The sequence below is a fragment of the Oncorhynchus nerka genome, linkage group LG12 (assembly GCF_034236695.1).
Source record: "Oncorhynchus nerka isolate Pitt River linkage group LG12, Oner_Uvic_2.0, whole genome shotgun sequence".
Lineage (NCBI taxonomy): Eukaryota > Metazoa > Chordata > Actinopteri > Salmoniformes > Salmonidae > Oncorhynchus > Oncorhynchus nerka.
The window spans coordinates 64600723-64620686 of NC_088407.1; the positions used below are offsets into that span (position 1 = coordinate 64600723).

The 19964-nt window shown below is 42.4% G+C and overlaps 1 protein-coding gene across 6 annotated transcripts in view; it reads right to left on the minus strand.

Annotated features, from left to right (window-relative positions):
• Positions 1 to 2279, minus strand: part of LOC115138583 (kinesin light chain 1) — a 41108-nt gene extending 38829 nt beyond the window's left edge. For all 6 annotated transcript variants that reach the window (XM_029675566.2, XM_029675567.2, XM_029675565.2 and 3 more), the window contains exon 1: positions 1821 to 2279. The gene's annotated coding sequence lies outside the window, so the exon portion shown is untranslated. The remainder of the gene's footprint in view (positions 1 to 1820) is intronic.
• Positions 2280 to 19964: the final 17685 nt, after the last annotated feature.

A 19964-nucleotide genomic window follows, 5' to 3' on the forward strand; every position in this document is an offset into this window, starting at 1 on the left:
ATTGAAAAATGTATAGAATGGCAGAAAATATGCTTAAAATGCAAAAATGTCTCAATATCGCCAAGATGGGGGCCTCTAAAATTCTCTACAATTAGCCGCGTTGATGGGCCGGTGACATCTATCAATATATTTGCATGTATTTACACCCCCAAAAATAAATGCTAATTAGCTTATAATGTGGCTATCATAAAGAACTACAAATGCCATGACCTGGACAAGACTGCCAAATCTCTGGATTAAACTAACGTTAGCTAAATGTAGTAATGAATAAATTGGCTACATTTCTTTAAAAGGACAATTATGTGAACTGTCTTGTGCAAGTTTAAATTGACACAATACCTGTTAGCAATGGTGTGCAGGATGTGCAGGAGCTTGCTGGGATTTGTAGTTTTGCATGATACCTACTTTGATGCTAATTAATATTTTCAAATCTGAGAGTAAATAGATCCGGATATATTGTAAAAGTCCCCTTGTCCAAGAGAGTTTTACATGGTTATCAAAACATCACGCCAGGGTAAGCCTACACGAAAAATAGTCCTTATTTTAAGTGTTTCTAAAATCCACTATGGGAAATATTAATGATGGAAAAACAACTGGAACCATTTCCCTGCTTGACGGCTAGGTTTTATAACACCTCCACTATAGCAGAGAAAGCAAAAACCAATCAGTGAAAAAGAGGAACATACACAGTGCTTGTACTGGCAAACATTCTTGCATTAAAATGAAGAGATTATGTAAGACTACTCATAGGGAGCAAGGATACTGAGATAAACGTTCCCACCCAACCAGCCACCCCACACTGACCAAAACAGTGTCTAAAACAACAGGCAGGGCCTTCAGTGTGTGTGTGTCATTGTTCTATGCAGCATCCACAATTTATAGATGGCAGCTTCCCTTGGGCTCCAGTCTAAGGGATTTGCATGGTTACTTTGCCCTGGGGCATCTTCACACTGAGGACAGAATCTAACAGGGCCATTTGACTGCACTGGCCCTGTCCTCCTCACACTGACACTCAGGCCAGGACATAATCAGTGTGTGTGTGTGTGTGTGTGTGTATATAGTATTACTTCAGCTGTACTATTCATCCAAGAATGGAAAAAAAATACACAAAACATCTGCCAGCTCTGAGACTCCATGATAGTGGCAAGTTCCTCAGTTCCACACAGCCTAGTAGAATTCACATTCACAGCCACCTGACTTTCAAACCCCCAGCTGCCAACCCAAATACACTGGGTTCAGTATCCCTAGTCACCACAGCGTCTACATACTCCTGATCAACACAGACACACTTTCAGAGGGCACAAGAGTCCTCCTACAGAACAGCCCTCCTGAATTTCAATGACAACCATCAACGCTTGGCAAGCAGTCACAGAAAAAAACAGTAGCTCAGAGGTTGAGGAGAACATATATCTAGCTACTGTAGACACAGATACTTGGCCAACTGAACTGTTGTTTTCATTAAGGTCCCCTTCTCGGTTATCTAATGAACTATTCGTATTCTATAAATGGAGTAATAGTGCGTGGTTTCTGTTTATAACAGATAAATTACTGTAGTTAGCTAGCATAAACTTCCTGAATACTCCTAACAACCTAATCTCAGGATAAATCAATAACAAGTGTACTGTAGCTAGCTAGCCACATGCTGTACGCAACATGTTATAATTTCTCAGATTAATTTACTTCTGTTGAATTGAAAGAAAGATTGCGTTAACTAGATGCAATAATATCGGTAACAGCCTGTTCGGCATCTAACTAGCTAACGTTAGCTGGTTGTCAACATTAGCTGCCACTGACAGACAATCCCAGCCAGTCAATCTTACCGTTCTATTGAACATCCGTTGGCCAAAAGTAAAGTGTTAGTCCGACTTCAATCTGATTCAAAACTGAAATGTTGTATACCTCAAAGACCAAATTATTAACTGTTTATAAACTTAGCTCAGCTAACCTAGCAAACTATTTAATATCTTGCCCTTGTCTTCCTTACTGACCGGAGATACCTAAACCAATGCAGTTTAGCTAGCTAACCTTAACATAGCTGTCACGCCGCGAATTTGATTGCTTATCGCTGCATGATCGGTGACTACATACCAAAGTAAATCAAGAGATTGCGAAACAAAAAGGACATATATTCGCCTGTGTTACATGCTCTTTCAAGTTAGCTAAATACACGAGCTACTTTTAATTTCATTTAACTACCCAGCTAGGTCTAACATCACTAGAGACTAATTTAGTAGGACTAACGCTGTGCGAAAATGGCGTTGCCTTCCTCGCCACCCAGTTCCCTTCCTTGATCATGATGTCATCATATTTAGATTAAAGCGGCAATCAGGAGTAGAAACATTTACAAAACGTATCAAAGCCACTGTTCTTGTAAAAAGATGAGTGATGGGGCTGGAGAAATGTACCACTCTCAAATTCATAAACAAAGCTATGGATGCAAGGACCGAACAGCCATGATTTCAAAATTACAGTTTTAATCATGTTTTGAGGTTTTATAGTGTTCGTTTACTTTGTTTTATAAAACTTGTAGTAAACAAAACTTATATTTTGAGTTCTGATTTGGTAGGACAGTTGAAATAAGCTCATGAGTCAGTCAAGACTCAATGGGTACATATCATACATTTGTAAGTCCAAAAACGGATTTATAAACTGCTGATTGCTCCTTTAAAGGGGAGCGACAATAACATTGCGACAATGCCATCGATTGTTTACTGTAGCATATATATATATATATAATGATTAAAAGTGTCGTCAATCAACATGTTGAATTAATAAAATGTATATGCACAAAAGCTCTATCATACAATCAATCAACTCCATAATCTTGATTCGATTCAGTACCAGTCAAAAGTTTGGACACACCTACTCATTCAAGGGTTTTTCTTTATTTTTCCAATTTTCTACATTGTAGAATAATAGTGAAGACATCAAAACTATGAAATAGCATATATTGAATCATGTAGTCAGCTTTGCACACTCTTGGCATTCTCTCAACCAGCTTCATGAATTAGTCAACTTGTTAAAAGTTCATTTGTGGAATTTCTTTCCTTCTTAATGCATTTGAGCCAATCAGTTGTGTTGTGACAAGGTAAGGGTGGTACACAAAAATAGCCCTATTTGGTAAAAGACCAGGTCCATTATAAGGCAAGAACAGCAACAAATAAACAAGGAGAAACGATAGTCCATCATTACTTTAAGACATGAAGGTCAGTCAATAGAGAAAACTTCAGGAACTTTGAAAGTTTCTTCAAGTGCACTCGCAAAAACCATCAAGCCCTATGATGAAACTGGCTCTAATGAGGACCGCCACAGAAAAGGAAGACCCAGAATTACTTCTGCTGCATTGCATCTAAGTTCATTAGAGTTACCAGCCTAAGAAATTGCAGCCCAAATAAATGCTTCACAGTGTTCAAGTAACAGACACATCTCAACATCAACTGTTCAGAGGAGACTGTGTGAATCAGGTCTTAATTGATTATTTTCCTTTTATTTAACATTTATTTAACTAGGTGTAACCAATGTGAAATGGCTAGCTAGTTAGCGGGGTGTGGGCTAATAGCGTTTCAATCAGTGATGTCACTCGCTCTGAGACCTTGAAGTAGTTGTTCCCCTTGCACTGCAAGGGCCATGGCTTTTGTGGAGCGATGGGTAGCGATGCTTTGAGGGTGGCTGTTGTCGATGTATGCAGAGGATCCCTGGGTCGAGCCCAGGTAGGGGCGAGGAGAGGGACGGAAGCTAAAATGTTACATAGGCAAGTCAGTTAAGAACAAATTCTTATTTACAATGACGGCCTACCAAAAGGCAAACGTTTGGACAAAACACACATCACGACAAGAAAGACAACACTACATAAAGAGAGACCTAAGACAACAACATAGCAAGGCAGCAACACAACATGACAACAATATGGTTGCAAAACAACATGGCAGCAGCACAAAATGGTAGCAGCACAAAACATGGTACAAACATTATTGGGCACAGACAACAGCACAAAGGGAAAAAGGTAGAGACAACAGTACATCACGCAAAGCAGCCACAGCTGTCAGTAAGAGTGTCCATGATTGAGTCTTTGAATGAAGAGATTGAGATAAAAGTGTCCAGTTTGAGTGTTTGTTGCAGCTCGTTCCAGTCACTAGCTGCAGCGAACTGAAAAGACGAGTGACCCAGGGACGTGTGTGCTTTGGGGACCTTTAACAGAATGTGACTAGCAGAACAGGTGTTGTATGTGGAGGATGAGGGCTGTAGTCGATATCTCAGATAGGGGAGAGTGAAGCCTAAGAGGGTTTCATAAATAAGCATGAACCAGTGGGTCTTGCGACGGGCATACAGAGATGACCAGTTTACAGAGGAGTATAAAGTGCAGTGATGTGTCCTATAAGGAGCATTGGTGGCAAATCTGATGGCCGAATGGTGATGAACTAAAAAACATGGTTGAATTGCTGCAAAGAAACCACTTCTAAAGGACACAAAAAAGAAGAGACTAGCTTGGGCTAGTATATTAGACCGGTGGAAATCTGTCGTTTGTCTGACGAGTCCAATTCTGAGATTTTTGGTTCCATCCGCTGTGTCTTTGTGAGACGCAGAGTAGATGAACGGATGATCTCCGCATGTGTGGTTCTCATCATGAAGCATGGAGGATGAGGTGTTATGGTGTGGGGGTGCTTTGCTGGTGACACTGTCAGTGATTTATTTAGAATTCAAGGCACACTAAACCAGCATGGCTACCACAGCATTCTGCAGCAATACGCCATTCCATCTGGTTTGCGCTTAGTGGGACTATCATTTGTTTTTCAACAGGACAATGACCAAACACACCTCCAGGCTATGTAAGGTTGGATCCAAGATGGCGTAGCAGTCGGACGTGTGTTTGTCTTGTACCGTCCTGTCTGGTGTAAATATAGTTTTCCTCGTTTTTTTCTGTATATATTTCGTACATATTTTAATCTCACTTTCCAACTACAGGCTGAATATACTCTCCTGCAACCCGCATCACCCAATGTGGTACGGATCTGCTTTTTCTATACTTTAGATCCGGAACCCCCATCATAAGCTAGCCAGCTAACTAGCTACTAGCTAGTACTCAGTTAGCCACTGCTAGCGGTCTTCAAAGTTACCTAGGACACCAGCGCGACATCAACCCAGAGCATATCAGACTGCTTTTTCTCTACCACATCTCCGGATTCCTACCGCAAGCTCTGAACCTTTACACCGGATCATCGCAACTAGCTAGCTGCAATCCGAGTGGCTACTCCTGGCTAACGTCTCTGTCCCAAAGCAAGCACCAGTTAGCCTTGAGCTAGCCTCGAGCTAAGCCCATCTCCCGACTAGCCGAAGAGGTCCAACAGCAAATTGTTGGGCTACAATACCTCTTTTGCCAATTGGCCTGGACTCTTTACTGCCGACACGGAGCCCCGCCGATCCATCACGACTGGTCCGCCGACATAATCGTCCGAGGTGGTTTCAACAGGCTTTTCCGTTGCGACATCGCCAAAGATCCATCTGCTGGCCAAGGCCCGCGAGCTTTCTGAATCGCTGTGTCTCCAGCTCACCTAGCGTACTAGAGCACCTGTAGCATACTCCTGGGCTACAATTACCCGGGCCCACGACCGGTCTGTCGATGTCACCGCATGAAGAGGAATAAACAGACTCACCCCATCGCGACGTCCCCCAAAGGTTAACTCTCTAGCCCTCGCTATCTCCCTGCTTGCTAATTCGGCCTGCTAACGGCTAGCTTGTCTAGCGCCGGTCCGCTAACTGCTACCTTGTCTAGCCCGGGCCTACGAACTGTTAGCTTGTTAGCAAAGGCCTGCTAACCGTCTGAATCACCGCGTCCCAAACACTCTCTAGACCCATTTACTTTCTATCTCTTTTTGATTTTTAATTTGTTTATACCTTCCGGAAACCTGCCTCACCCAATGTGATACGGAATCGCTATTACTTTTAATTTTTGTATTTTTTGTATTTTTATTTTTTATGACACACTCAAGAACCTCCAGACGCTAACCAGCTAACTAGCTACAAGCTATTTAGTCAGTGTTAGTTTTTTTAAAAACCTGGATAACACTCGCCAGTCCAGCTTCCCTGCCCATCCACCGCTGCCCCCTGGACACTGATCTCTTGGCTACATAGCTGACACACGCTGGACTGTCCATTAATCACGGTACTCCATTCTGCTTGTTTGTTTTATCTGTCGGCCCCGTTGCCTAGTCAACGCCATTTTACCTGTTGTTTGTTGTGCTAGCTGATTAGCCTCACCTACTGTTTTTAGCTAGCTTTCCCAATTCAACACCTGTGATTACTGTATGCCTCGCTGTATGTCTCTCTCAAATGTCAATATGCCTTGTATACTGTTGTTCAGGTTAGTTATCATTGTTTTAGTTCACAATGGAGCCCCTAGATCCACTCTTCATACCCCTGTTACCTCCTTTGTCCCACCTCCCACACATGCGGTGACCTCACCCATTACAACCAGCATGTCCAGAGATACAACCTCTCTCATCATCACCCAGTGCCTGGGCTTACCTCCGCTGTACCCGCACCCCACCATACCCCTGTCTGCGCATTATGCCCTGAATATATTCTACCATGCCCAGAAACCTGCTCCTCTTATCCTCTGCCCCCAACGCTCTAGGCGACCAGTTTTGATAGCATTTAGCCGCACCCTCATACTACTCCTTCTCTGTTCCGCGGGTGATGTGGAGGTAAACCCAGGCCCTGCATGTCCCCAGGTACCCTCATTTGTTGACTTCTGTGATCGAAAAAGCCTTGGTTTTATGCATGTCAACATCAGAAGCCTCCTCCCTAAGTTTGTTTTACACACTGCTTTAGCACACTCTGCTAACCCTGATGTCCTTGCCGTGTCTGAATCCTGGCTCAGGAAGGCCACCAAAAATTCAGAGTTTTCCATACCCAACTATAACATCTTCCGTCAAGATAGAACTGCCAAAGGGGGCGGAGTTGCAGTCTACTGCAGAGATAGCCTGCAAAGTAATGTCATACTTTCCAGGTCCATACCCAAACAGTTCGAACTACTAATTTTGAAAATTACTCTCTCCAGAAATAAGTCTCTCACTGTTGCCGCCTGCTACCGACCACCCTCAGCTCCCAGCTGTGCCCTGGACACCATTTGTGAATTGATCGCCCCCCATCTAGCTTCAGAGTTTGTTCTGTTAGGTGACCTAAAATGGGATATGCTTAACACCCCGGCAGTCCTACAATCTAAGCTAGATGCCCTCAATCTCACTCAAATCATCAAGGAACCCACCAGGTACAACCCTAACTCTGTAAACAAGGGCACCCTCATAGACGTCATCCTGACCAACTGGCCCTCCAAATACACCTCCGCTGTCTTCAACCAGGATCTCAGCGATCACTGCCTCATTGCCTGTATCCGCCACGGAGCCGCAGTCAAACGACCACCCGTCATCACTGTCAAACTCTCCCTAAAACACTTCTGTGAGCAGGCCTTTCTAATCGACCTGGAAGGACATTGACCTCATCCCGTCAGTTGAGGATGCCTGGTCATTCTTTAAAAGTAACTTCCTCACCATTTTAGATAAGCATGCTCCGTTCAAAAAATGCAGAACCAAGAACAGATACAGCCCTTGGTTCACTCCAGACCTGACTGCCCTCGACCAGCACAAAAACATCCTGTGGCGGACTGCAATAGCATCGAATAGTCCCCGTGATATGCAACTGTTCAGGGAAGTCAGGAACCAATACACGCAGTCAGTCAGGAAAGCTAAGGCCAGCTTCTTCAGGCAGAAGTTTGCATCCTGTAGCTCTAACTCCAAAAGTTAAGGGACACTGTGAAGTCCATGGAGAACAAGAGCTGCCCACTGCACTGAGGCTAGGTAACACGGTCTCCACCGATAAATCCATGATTATCGAAAACTTCAATAAGCATTTCTCAACGGCTGGCCATGCCTTCCGCCTGGCTACTCCTACCTCGGCCAACAGCTCCGCCCCCCCCCCCCCGCAGCTCCACGCCCAAGCCTCTCCAGGTTCTCCTTTACCCAAATCCAGATAGCAGATGTTCTGAAAGAGCTGCAAAACCTGGACCCGTACAAATCAGCTGGGCTTGACAATCTGGACCCTCTATTTCTGAAACTATCTGCCGCCATTGTCGCAACCCCTATTACCAGCCTGTTCAACCTCTCTTTCATATCGTCTGAGATCCCCAAGGATTGGAAAGCTGCCGCAGTCATCCCCCTCTTCAAAGGGGGAGACACCCTGGACCCAAACTGTTATAGACCTATATCCATCCTGCCCTGCCTATCTAAGGTCTTCGAAAGCCAAGTCAACAAACAGGTCACTGACCATCTCGAATCCCACCGTACCTTCTCCGATGTGCAATCTGGTTTCCGAGCCGGTCACGGGTGCACCTCAGCCACACTCAAGGTACTAAACGATATCATAACCGCCATCGATAAAAGACAGTACTGTGCAGCCGTCTTCATCGACCTTGCCAAGGCTTTCGACTCTGTCAATCACCATATTCTTATCGGCAGACTCAATAGCCTCGATTTTTCGGATGACTGCCTTGCCTGGTTCACCAATTACTTTGCAGACAGAGTTCAGTGTGTCAAATCGGAGGCATGCTGTCCGGTCCTCTGGCAGTCTCTATGGGGGTGCCACAGGGTTCAATTCTCGGGCCGACTCTTTTCTCTGTATATATCAATGATGTTGCTCTTGCTGCGGAAGATTCCCTGATCCACCTCTACGCAGACGACACCATTCTATATACTTTCGGCCCGTCATTGGACACTGTGCTATCTAACCTCCAAACGAGCTTCAATGCCATACAGCACTCCTTCCGTGGCCTCCAACTGCTCTTAAACGCGAGTAAAACCAAATGCATGCTTTTCAACCGATCGCTGCCTGCACCCGCATGCCCGACTAGCATCACCACCCTGGATGGTTCCGACTTTGAATATGTGGACATCTATAAGTACCTAGGTGTCTGGCTAGACTGCAAACTCTCCTTCCAGACTCACATCAAACATCTCCAATCGAAAATCAAATCAAGAGTCGGCTTTCTATTCCGCAACAAAGCCTCCTTCACTCACGCCGCCAAGCTTACCCTAGTAAAACTGACTATCCTACCGATCCTTGACTTCGGCGATGTCATCTACCAACACTCTACTCAGCAAACTGGATGCAGTCTATCACAGTGCCATCCGTTTTGTCACTAAAGCACCTTATACCACCCACCACTGCGACTTGTATGCTCTAGTCGGCTGGCCCTCGCTACATATTCGTCGCCAGACCCACTGGCTCCAGGTCATCTACAAGTCCATGCTAGGTAAAGCTCCGCCTTATCTCAGTTCACTGGTCACGATGGCAACACCCATCCGTAGCACGCGCTCCAGCAGGTGTATCTCACTGATCATCCCTAAAGCCAACACCTAATTTGGCCGCCTTTCGTTCCAGTACTCTGCTGCCTGTGACTGGAACGAACTGCAAAAATCGCTGAAGTTGGAGACTTTTATCTCCCTCACCAACTTCAAACATCAGCTATCTGAGCAGCTAACCGATCGCTGCAGCTGTACATAGTCTATTGGTAAATAGCCCACCCATTTTCACCGACCTCATTCCCATACTGTTTTTATACTGTTTTTTATTTATTTACTTTTCTGCTCTTTTGCACACCAATATCTCTACCTGTACATGACCATCTGATCATGTATCACTCCAGTGTTAATCTGCAAAATTGTAATTATTCGCCTACCTCCTCATGCCTTTTGCACACATTGTATATAGACTGCCCCTTTTTTCTACTGTGTTATTGACTTGTTAATTGTTTACTCCATGTGTAACTCTGTGTTGTCTGTTCACACTGCTATGCTTTATCTTGGCCAGGTCGCAGTTGCAAATGAGAACTTGTTCTCAACTAGCCTACCTGGTTAAATAAAGGTGAAATAAAAAAAATAAAAAAGGGCTATTTGACCAAGAAGGAGAGTGATGGAGTGCTGCATCAGATGACCTAGGCTCCACAATCACCCGACCTAAACCCAATTGAGATGGCTTGGGATGAGTTGGCCCGCAGAGTGAAGGAGAAGCAGCCAACAAGTGCTCAGCATATATGGGAACTCCTCCAAGACTGTTGGAAAAGCATTCCTCATAAAACTGGTTAAGAGAATGCCAAGAGTGTGCAAAGTTGTCATCAAGGTAAAGGGTGGCTACTTTGAAGAATCTAAAATATATTTTGATTTGTTTAACACTTTTTTGGTTATGACATGATTCCATATTTGTTATTTCATGTTTCATTCTACAATGTAGAAAATAGTAAAATAAAGAAAATCCTTTAATGAGTAAGTGTGTCCAAACTTTTGACTGGTACTGTATGTCTAACACTACTCTGATCTTTTATAAGCCCAGATCAAAAGAACTAGTGACTCAATATATCACTGTTGGTAAAAGGATTATCATGACTGCTGGGAGTGCTGTGTTCGTAACTATGGTTTCTACGCTCACTCAACTGTTACACCAAATAAAGACTGAACACTAAGGTGATCATGGAACAGAATAGACTATATTTATTAGTATTTTGCATTTATATTTATTATGGGTCCCCATTAGCTGCTGCCAAAGCAGGAGCTACTCTTCCTTGGGTCCAGCAACATTAAGGCAGGTTATACAATTTTAAAAACATTACAATACATTCACAGATTTCACAACACACTGTGTGCCCTCAAGGCCCTACTGCACCACTACCACATATCTACAGTACTAAATCCATGTGTTTGTAGAGTACGTATGTTATCGTGTGTGTGTGTGTGTGTGTGTCTGTGCCAATGCTTGTGTTGCTTCACAGTCCCTGCTGTTCCATATTGTGTTTTTTTATCTGTTTTTTAAATCTAATTTTACTGCTTGTGTCAGTTACTTTATGTGGAATAGAGTTCCATGTAGTACTGTGTGCCTCCCATAGTCTGTTCTGGACTTGGGGACTGTGAAGAGACCTCTTGTGGCATGTCTTGTGGGGTACGTATGGGTGTCTGAGCTGTGTGCCAGTAGTTTAGACAGACAGCTCGGTGCACTCAACATGTCAATACCTCTCATGTTTTTATTTACATTTTTTATTTCACCTTTATTTAACCAGGTAGGCCAGTTGAGAACAAGTTCTCATTTACAACTGCGACTTGGCCAAGATAAAGCAAAGCATTGCGACAAAAACAACAACACAGAGTTACACATGGGATAAACATATGTACAGTCAATAACACAATAGAAAAAGTCTATGTACAGTGTGTTCAAATGGAGTAAGATTAGGGAGGTAAGGCAATAAATAGGCCATAGAGGCAAAATAATTACAATTTAGCATTAACACTGGAGTGATAGATGTGCAGATGATGATGTGCAAGTAGAGATACTGGGGTGCAAAATAGCAAAAAAATTAATTATAATATGGGGATGAGGTCGTTGGGTGTACTATTTACAGATGGGCTGTGTACAGGTACAGTGACCAATAAGCTGTTCTGACAGATGATGCTTAAAGTTTGAGAGGGAGTTTTAACTCTCCAGCTTCAGTGACTTTTGCAATTCATTCCAGTCATTGGCAGCAGCAAACTGGAAGGAAAGGCGACCAAAGAGGTGTTAGCTTTGGGGATCACCAGTGAAATATACCTGCTGGAGCGCGTGCTACGAGTGGGTGTTACTATGGTGACCATTGAGCTGAGATAAGGCGGGGCTTTACTAGCAAAGACTTATAGATGACCTGGAGCCAGTGGGTTTGGCGACGAATATGTAGCGAGGGTCAGCCAACAAGAGCATACAGGTCGCAGTAGTGATGAAGTCAATCTCTCCTCTACTTTCAGCCAGGAGAGATTGACATGCATATTATTAATATTAGTTCTCTCTGTACATCCAAGGGCCAGCCGTGCTGCCCTGTTTTGAGCCAATTGCAATTTTCCTAAGTCCTTTTTTGTGGCACCTAACCACACAACTGAACAGTCGTCAAGGTGCGACAAACTAGGGCCTGTAGAACCTGCCTTGTTTAAAGTGTTGTTAAGAAGACAGAGCATCGCTTTATTATAGACAGATTTCCCCCCATCTTAGCTTCTGCTGCATCAATATGTTTTGACCATGACAGATTACAATCTAGGGTTACTCCAAGCAGTAGCTAAGATTGCTCAATTACCACATTATTTATTACAAGATCTAGTTCGGGTTTAGTGAGTGTTGTGTTCCAAATACAATGCTTTTAGTTTTATAAATATTTAGGGCTAACTTATTCCTTGCCACCCACTCTGAAACTAACTTCAGCTCTTTGTTGAGTGTTGCAGTCATTTCAGTCGCTGTAGAATCTGACATGTATAGTGTTGAGTCATCCGCATACATAGACACTCTGGCTTTACTCAAAGTCAGTGACATGTCGTTGGTGGGAATTGAAAAAAAGCAAGGGGCCTAAACAGTTACCCTGGGGAATTCCTGATTCTAACTGGATTATATTTGAGAGGCTTCCATTAAAGAACACCCTCTGTGTTCTGTTAGACAAGTAACTCTTTATCCACATTATAGCAGGGGGTGTAAAACCATAACACATGTTTTTCCAACAGCAGACTAATATCAATAATGTCGAAAGTTGCACTGAAGTCTAACAAGACAGCCCCCACAATTTCTCTCAGCCAATCATCAGTCATTTGTGTAAGTGCTGTGCTTGTTTAGTGTCCTTCCCTATAAGCATGCTGAAATTCTGTTGTCAATTTGTTTACTGTAAAATAGCATTGTATCTGGTCAAACACAATTTTTTCCAGAAGTTTACTAAGGGTTGGTAACAGGCTGATTGGTCAGCTATTTGAGCCAGTAAAGGGGGCTTTACTATTCTTGGGTAGCAGAATGACTTTAGCTTCCCTCCAGGCCTGAGGGAACATGCTCTCTAGTAGGCTTAAATTGAAGATGTGGCAAATAGGAGTATCATATGGTAGGGCTTCCTTTCTTCCAGACTCTTCTCTCTGTAAGCGTAATCCAGATGTCGTGGAAAGCCACTCTGCCCGTAAGCTAGGTGATTTTGAAGTTACGTCTGTACCAGTCCCTGTCAGGGGAGGGATGAGAAAGACAACAATACAGCAATAAATAGGAGACAACTCATTATCATATTCACATATTCCTTTTGCACCCGTTTGATCATTTCTAAGTCATAGTTCCTAACGTACTTATTGCAACTTAATAAAGGTTTTAGTAAGACGGCCTCTAAACAGTGAAAAAAACATCAAGACACATTTCAGCCATCCCTTATCATCAATCAGTTTGATATCCTTTATACTTTCAGAGCACAATATCAGCTTACCTTTCTCATCTTTCTCAATCAAGACTTTCTGTGTTGTGAGAGGATGAAGGTATCCTTTTCCTAAATGGAGAAACAGAAAAAGCCTTAGAACACATCACACAGTTTAAAAAAAAATAATACACTACTACAGTACTGTATTACATATTCACTTGAATATTTGAGAAACAGTGCAGTGCTGCCATCTGTTGGGTAACTGACTCAATACAGGTGCCCCCCAGGGGTGTGTCCTCAGCCCTCTTCATTACTTCCTGTTCACCCACGATTGCGTGGCCACAGATAGATGAGACAGATATTTCACTGGATGTATATATGTGAGACATCCGAGACACTCCCATATGGACAGCAGTGGGAGAAAATTGAGCTAGATGGATTTTGGCCGACATTCTGCTAATTTTCTCATAAAGGAAACATTTGATCTCCATACAGTTTACTGTTTCCAAAACTAGAATCTACAACAAACAGAGTGCACTAAGTTTGGTAGACTTGACTTACCTAATTGTTTATAGAGATTATTTTGTTTAGGACGAGTGCACTAGATAGTGGCCGTTTTCCTAATGAACGTTATGCATATTCAGTAAGGCACAAATGGTCTTCATCCTCTTCTTGGCGGTAGCTACCTTGTCCCAAGTAGATATCTAGCTGGCTAGCTAATTCAAACACGAAAAAAGTACTTGGCTTAAATAGCTAGAAATCTATTTCTTTGCAAGTTTTCCCACTACTAGTACTCCTTCTGTGAATCAACTTGTTTACTGTAAAATTGAAGGGAGGAAAATCCTTGTTCCAGTTTCCAACAGACGTTAAAAGGTATGTAATAAATAATGAGAAGATGCATTTGGAATAATTATTGCATGGTGAGGCACGTCGTTGGCTGTGTAATCAGTAGTGTGCTGTATCCATGACTACCCATCGAATCAATCACCAAAGCAATGATCACTGATAGATAAAACATGCTAGCTCCCAGTAATGAAACAAATATATAGCTTGGTTTAACACAACTAGCATGAGGCAGCATGTCTTGCTAGTTAGTTTACTAATGTGCCCAGCCATATTACATCCAAGGCCATCCCAGGGTATGCTGCATAATCAATAGAAGCCATCATTTATGACACTAGGTCATTGCAAAGTAATTTATCGAGTTGTAGAACACCATTAAATACCTCTTAAATTATGGTAGATGTCTGTAAAACATTGTATAGGCAACTACTTATGTTCTGTTCTGTAAGAATACCACAAAATATAGTCTACTATAATTATATGCATCAAACTCAAAAGGCTGTACATTTATTAAATGCCTGTTAACATGGTGAAACATAGAACATATCGAACCCATGAAAGTAGAGCATTTGATCACAACCTGGAAGAGCACATTGTGCATGCATCCCCTCAATAGGAAAATGGTCTAAAAAAGAAAGACATACACCATGTGCAGCATTAGAGCAGAGCTTCAAAAGATCAATCAGGTTTAAGAGGGCAGCAACTGAAAATGTTTCATAGGACAAAGTGTGGGTCATCATCCTTTTGTTTCATAGGACAGGATAAAGTCTGGGTCTTTATTTTATAATATGTTCTCCGTTATTGGGGGATGTTGCTAATCATGTTGCTAAGAATGCTGTTCATCGACTGCAGCTAAGCATTTACCATAATACCCTCCAACTCAATCATCAAGTTTGAAGACGACACTACAGTGTTAGGCTTGATTACAAACAACGACGAGACGGCCTACAGGGAGGAGGTGAGGGCCCTTGGAGTGTGGTGTCAGGAAAATAACCTCACACTCAATGTCAACAAAACAAAGGAGATGATCGTGGACTTCAGGAAACAGCAGAGGGAGCAGCCCTCAATCCACATTGACGGGACAATAGTGGTGAAGGTGAAAAGTTTTAAGTTCCTCGGCGTACACATCATGGACAAACTGAAATGGTCCACCCACACGGACAGCGTGGTGAAGAAGGCGAAGCAGCGCCTCTTCAACCTCAGGAGGCATTCTTCCTGTCGGGCTGTATCCCTGCCTGGTACGGCAAGTGCTCTGCCCTGCACAACGCATCACCGGGGGCAAACTCCCTGCCCTCCAGGACACCTACACCACCCGATGTCACAGGAAGGCCAACAAAAATCATCAAGGACAACAACCACCCGAGCCACTGCCTGTTCACCCCGCTATAATCCAGAAGGCGAGGTCAGTACAGGTGCATCAAAATGGGGACAGAGAGACTGAAAAACAGCTTCTATCTAAAGGCCATCAGACTGTTAAACAGCCATCACTAATATTGAGTGGCTGCTGCGAACATACTGACTCATCTCTAGCCACTTTAATAATGAAAAGATTGATGTAATAAATGTCTTGCTAGCCACTTTAAACAATGCCACTTTATATAATGTTTACATACCCTACATTACTCATCTCATATGTATATACTGCACTCTATACCATCTACTGTATCTTGCCAATCTTGCCATCGCTCATTCATATATTTGTATGTACATATTCTTATTAATTCCTTTACACTTGTGTGTATAAGGTAGTTGTTGTGAAATTGTTAGGTTAGATTACTTGTAGATATTACTGCATGGTCGGAACTAGAAGCACAAGCATTTTGCTACACTCGCATTAACATCTGCTAACCATGTGTATGTGACAAATAATGATTTGGTTTGGATTTGATCAGGCAATGGTTGTTAAGGTGGTGTCTCACAGAAAGGAGTGTCAGTTTTGATTGAAGAGAAGGAGTGTGATGTAGACCCCAGAAGTCTGCAGACTACAGGGATGAGTCCATATACCCTACTAGCTATAGCAGGACACGATCAGTAAGAATGTAAGGTCCTCATTTGGGTACTGGTCACAGGAGTAGCAAGAAAGGCTACCTTTCTTATGACTTCTGGAGTCTGTCACACTCCTCTTACACATACAGAGAGAAAAACAACAGAGCTGCTGTTTAAATTAACTGTAGAGTATTATTTTTTTTAAATCAGGGTGAATAACAGGGGTAGAGGACATAACCATAAACTATTATCTACAAACTACAATATACAACCACAGATGTTATACAACCATTACACTACTAAATTAACTATAAAACAGGAGACCTTAAGCATAGACCAACATCCAGCTGAATTCAATCAAATCTGAGATTAAACCTTACACACTTTTGTAATTACTCAGGAGGAAGATGTGGCTGAGAAACATCAGGCGTAGGGACATCAGTCTGCAGAAGTCCTTTGAGGACGTGAAGAAAGGGGGTTACGCTGTGTGCGAGGAGCACTTTGAGCACTTTGTTTTATTTAGATTATTAATTTAAAAAATCATACATTTCAGTCATATGATACTTTTCTGGTAAAAATGTATTTCAACAGGGTTCACGGAAGACACTGTCCTCTGAGGCAGAACCTACCAGAATAAATTGCATGAATCCACCCCCTCAATCTGAAACAGATGCATGGTGTAGTAGAAAAAGAAGTAAGTCAATCACAAAGTTTGTAGCAATTAAAGCTGCATCAACATTGTTTTATATCAACAGGTTTAAAGTCTTCAATTGGCTATTTTTGAAGGAGAGGACAGGGAAGCAGATGTAGGAGTTTTAGGTGAGAAAGACAGAGAGAACAAGAGGGTGAAGGAGAGGTGCACATTGAGGAGTGCCCCTCTCCTTCACTCTAGACCCAGCTCCAACTGAGGAAGCAGCAGATGCTGAATTTAGTTCAGGTGGTCTGCAGGAGGTGGTCTGGCAGGTGACAGAGGTGGCAGGAGGCTTCCTCACAAACATACAAGAGGAGGCTCAAGAGACAGAGGTGGCGGAAAGAGTCGTCCTCACGAGCATACAGGAAGCTCAAGTGACAAAGGAAGCAGCATGTAGCAGGTGTCATGCAGGAGGAGGCTGTGCCTGTATTTAGTTTTCATGCTAGTGAGGGCCGAGAATTCACTCTCACATAGGTGCGTGGTTGAAAACGGCATCAGTGTCGTAACAGCTCAATTTTCCAAGGCAGGATACTCTAAGCATATCCCAATCCAGAAATCTGTCGGTGGTTTCTGATTCAATTAAATTTTCACAGAACCGCTCGTTGCAATTTCGATGAGGCTCTCTTGTTCAGATATCGGTAAGTGGACTGAAGTCAGGGCATGAAAGGGATAACGAATCCGGTTGTTTGTGTCATCCATTTCGGGAAAATACCTGCGTAATTGCGCACCCAACTACACGTGGGTTCAGGGGCCTTGCTTTAACAAAGTTAACAATTTTCTCTGTTGTGTCCAAAACATCTTTCAAGCTGTCAGGCATTCCCTTGGCAGCAAGAGCCTCTCGGTGGATGCTGCAGTGTACCCAAGTGGCTTCGGGAGCAACTGCTTGCGCGAGCGTTACCACTCCACTATGTCTCCCTGTCATGGCTTTTGCGCCATCAGTACAGATACCAACATGAACAGCAGCAACGTTTGGCGACATAAGGACCGTTAGTGGAATTGCTGCGAGAGAGTAACCGTTAATGTGATTGGATGTTAATTATTTGACTAGGCTACCTGTATTTGACATTGTGTCATTATTTTGCTGAATACTAGATGGTTGGAAAATATAAATGGACTGTTTGAAAATGTGAAGAAAAAAAAAATATATATATTTCTATAAAAAAATTAAAAAAACATATATATATTTTTTTCTTCACATTTTCAAACAGTCAATTTCTATTTTCCAACCATCTAGTGTCCAGCAAAATAACAACACAATGTCAAATACAGTTTGGGAACCACTTTTCTAAACAACCTGAAAAGTTGATGAAGCGCTCTCCCCCTCTCTCTCCCAATGTGATAATGTTTTTCTTTCAGAAAATTAATTTGCTATCAGCGTTGCTAGCTTCATTAAAAACAATTAATCTGATGGATTTTGGATATCCTTGGTCTTATTTGTTTGTCCATGGCCTATACATGAGGTCAACTTTACCATATTATCCTGGAGGCACACTCCCTATACAGTCCCTAACTTTGCATGAATGATATCTCTCAACTTTAAACAATGTGAAATTCTAATGGAAAAGTGACCCAAAACTAGCGGTCAAACAGAGAAATGGTTCCAATCGTTTTTCCACCATCCCTCTTGGGCAGGGGTTCTTAAACTTTTTCAGACTAGGACCCAAATTAGAAATTCTGTGTTTTCCTGGGACCCAAGTTTAGGAACATATGCAACTATACGTAAATATTGGTACATTTCATTGCCCTTATGCCTAAAACAAACGCAATATAGACAAAAACAAATAACAATGAAATGTAATAGCTAGTCATGTTTATTTCCCTCATTAAAAACTCTTACATATCTGTCTAGGTTGGAACTGTTGCTGTTAAAATTCAATTAATACTTTTAATTCTGACCTGGAACAAACTGATTGGTCACATCACACAGATGCATAACAAAACAGACAGGCTTTTTGATAGTGCAACCCTAAGTAACAGTACAGATGAAGATGAAAAATGATCAGACCTACTGTACATCTTACTGTAGAATTTATTGTCGAGAGAAAGTATAGGTTGGAGCTGTTGCTGTTAAAATAGAAGTCATCATTTTTTTCTGAACTGGAATAAACGGATTGATCCAGACTGTATCACATCTGGCCGTGATTGGGAGTCCCATAGGGCGGCACACAATTATCCCAGCGTCGTCCAGGTTTGGCCAGGGTAGGCCGTCATTGTAAATAATGATTTGTTCTTAACTGACTTGTCTTGTTAAAAAAAGTTCAATTTGAATAAAAAAGTTTTTTTTTAAATCACACGGATGGATGTAGACCAGAAAACACACACACAGTCCTTATGAGAGGTGTGCGGCTGGTTGAACTTTTCAACAAGCATGTCTATTCTGGGCTGTTTTGACAGTGCAACATTGAGGTCATGCTCAGCATTGAGACTGTTTCTGTACTTGTTTTTTAAGTAATCTAGAGTTGAGAACCCTGACATAGGTACGTGGTGCCAAACAGGACCAGAACATCTACTGCTTTCTCAGTCAGGCAGGATACCGCTTCCTGCTGTAGTTGAGCAACCCAGAACTGTGTGTGTTTGCCTCAAAAAGTATCTTGCTTCAATCAGTTTATTCCAGTTCAGAATAAAAATGACTTGTATTTTAACAGCAACGGTTCCAACCTAGACTTGTTTTCAACAAGAACTTCTACAGTAAGATGTACAGAAGGCCTGGTCATTTGTCATCTGTACTGTTACTTAGGGTTGCATCAGTAGCTAGCTAACTTGCTTTGGCTAACGTTAGCTATTAGCTGTGTACAAGACCAGGGAATTGTTTGAAAGAGAAACTCACATATATTACTATGAGATAGTACTCCCTTATTTCTGCTTATCATTGCCTTTTATAAAATGACAACAATGCCTTGCTAGCTTGCTTACTTTTCCACTGTCGAAGCAGTGTTTCCTGAAGCATTCCCTGTGTATATGTCATGCCGTGGATGTTTGGTCAGGACGTGTCGTTATATGAATTTGTTCATTTTGATTGGCTCATTACTAAGCACTTCCCCGCACAAAACACATTGAGGGAGTTCCTCGTTAATTCTCAAAGTTTGTATGAAAGAGAGAAACTCATTGGTGTATTGGCTTTCTATGACGATTGAGCTCAGTCAGAACTTGTTGCGAGCATAGGTCCATTTGGCGAGTGGGAATGACAAGTCAGTGGCTTACAGACACTGTTTCCAACTCCTCAGT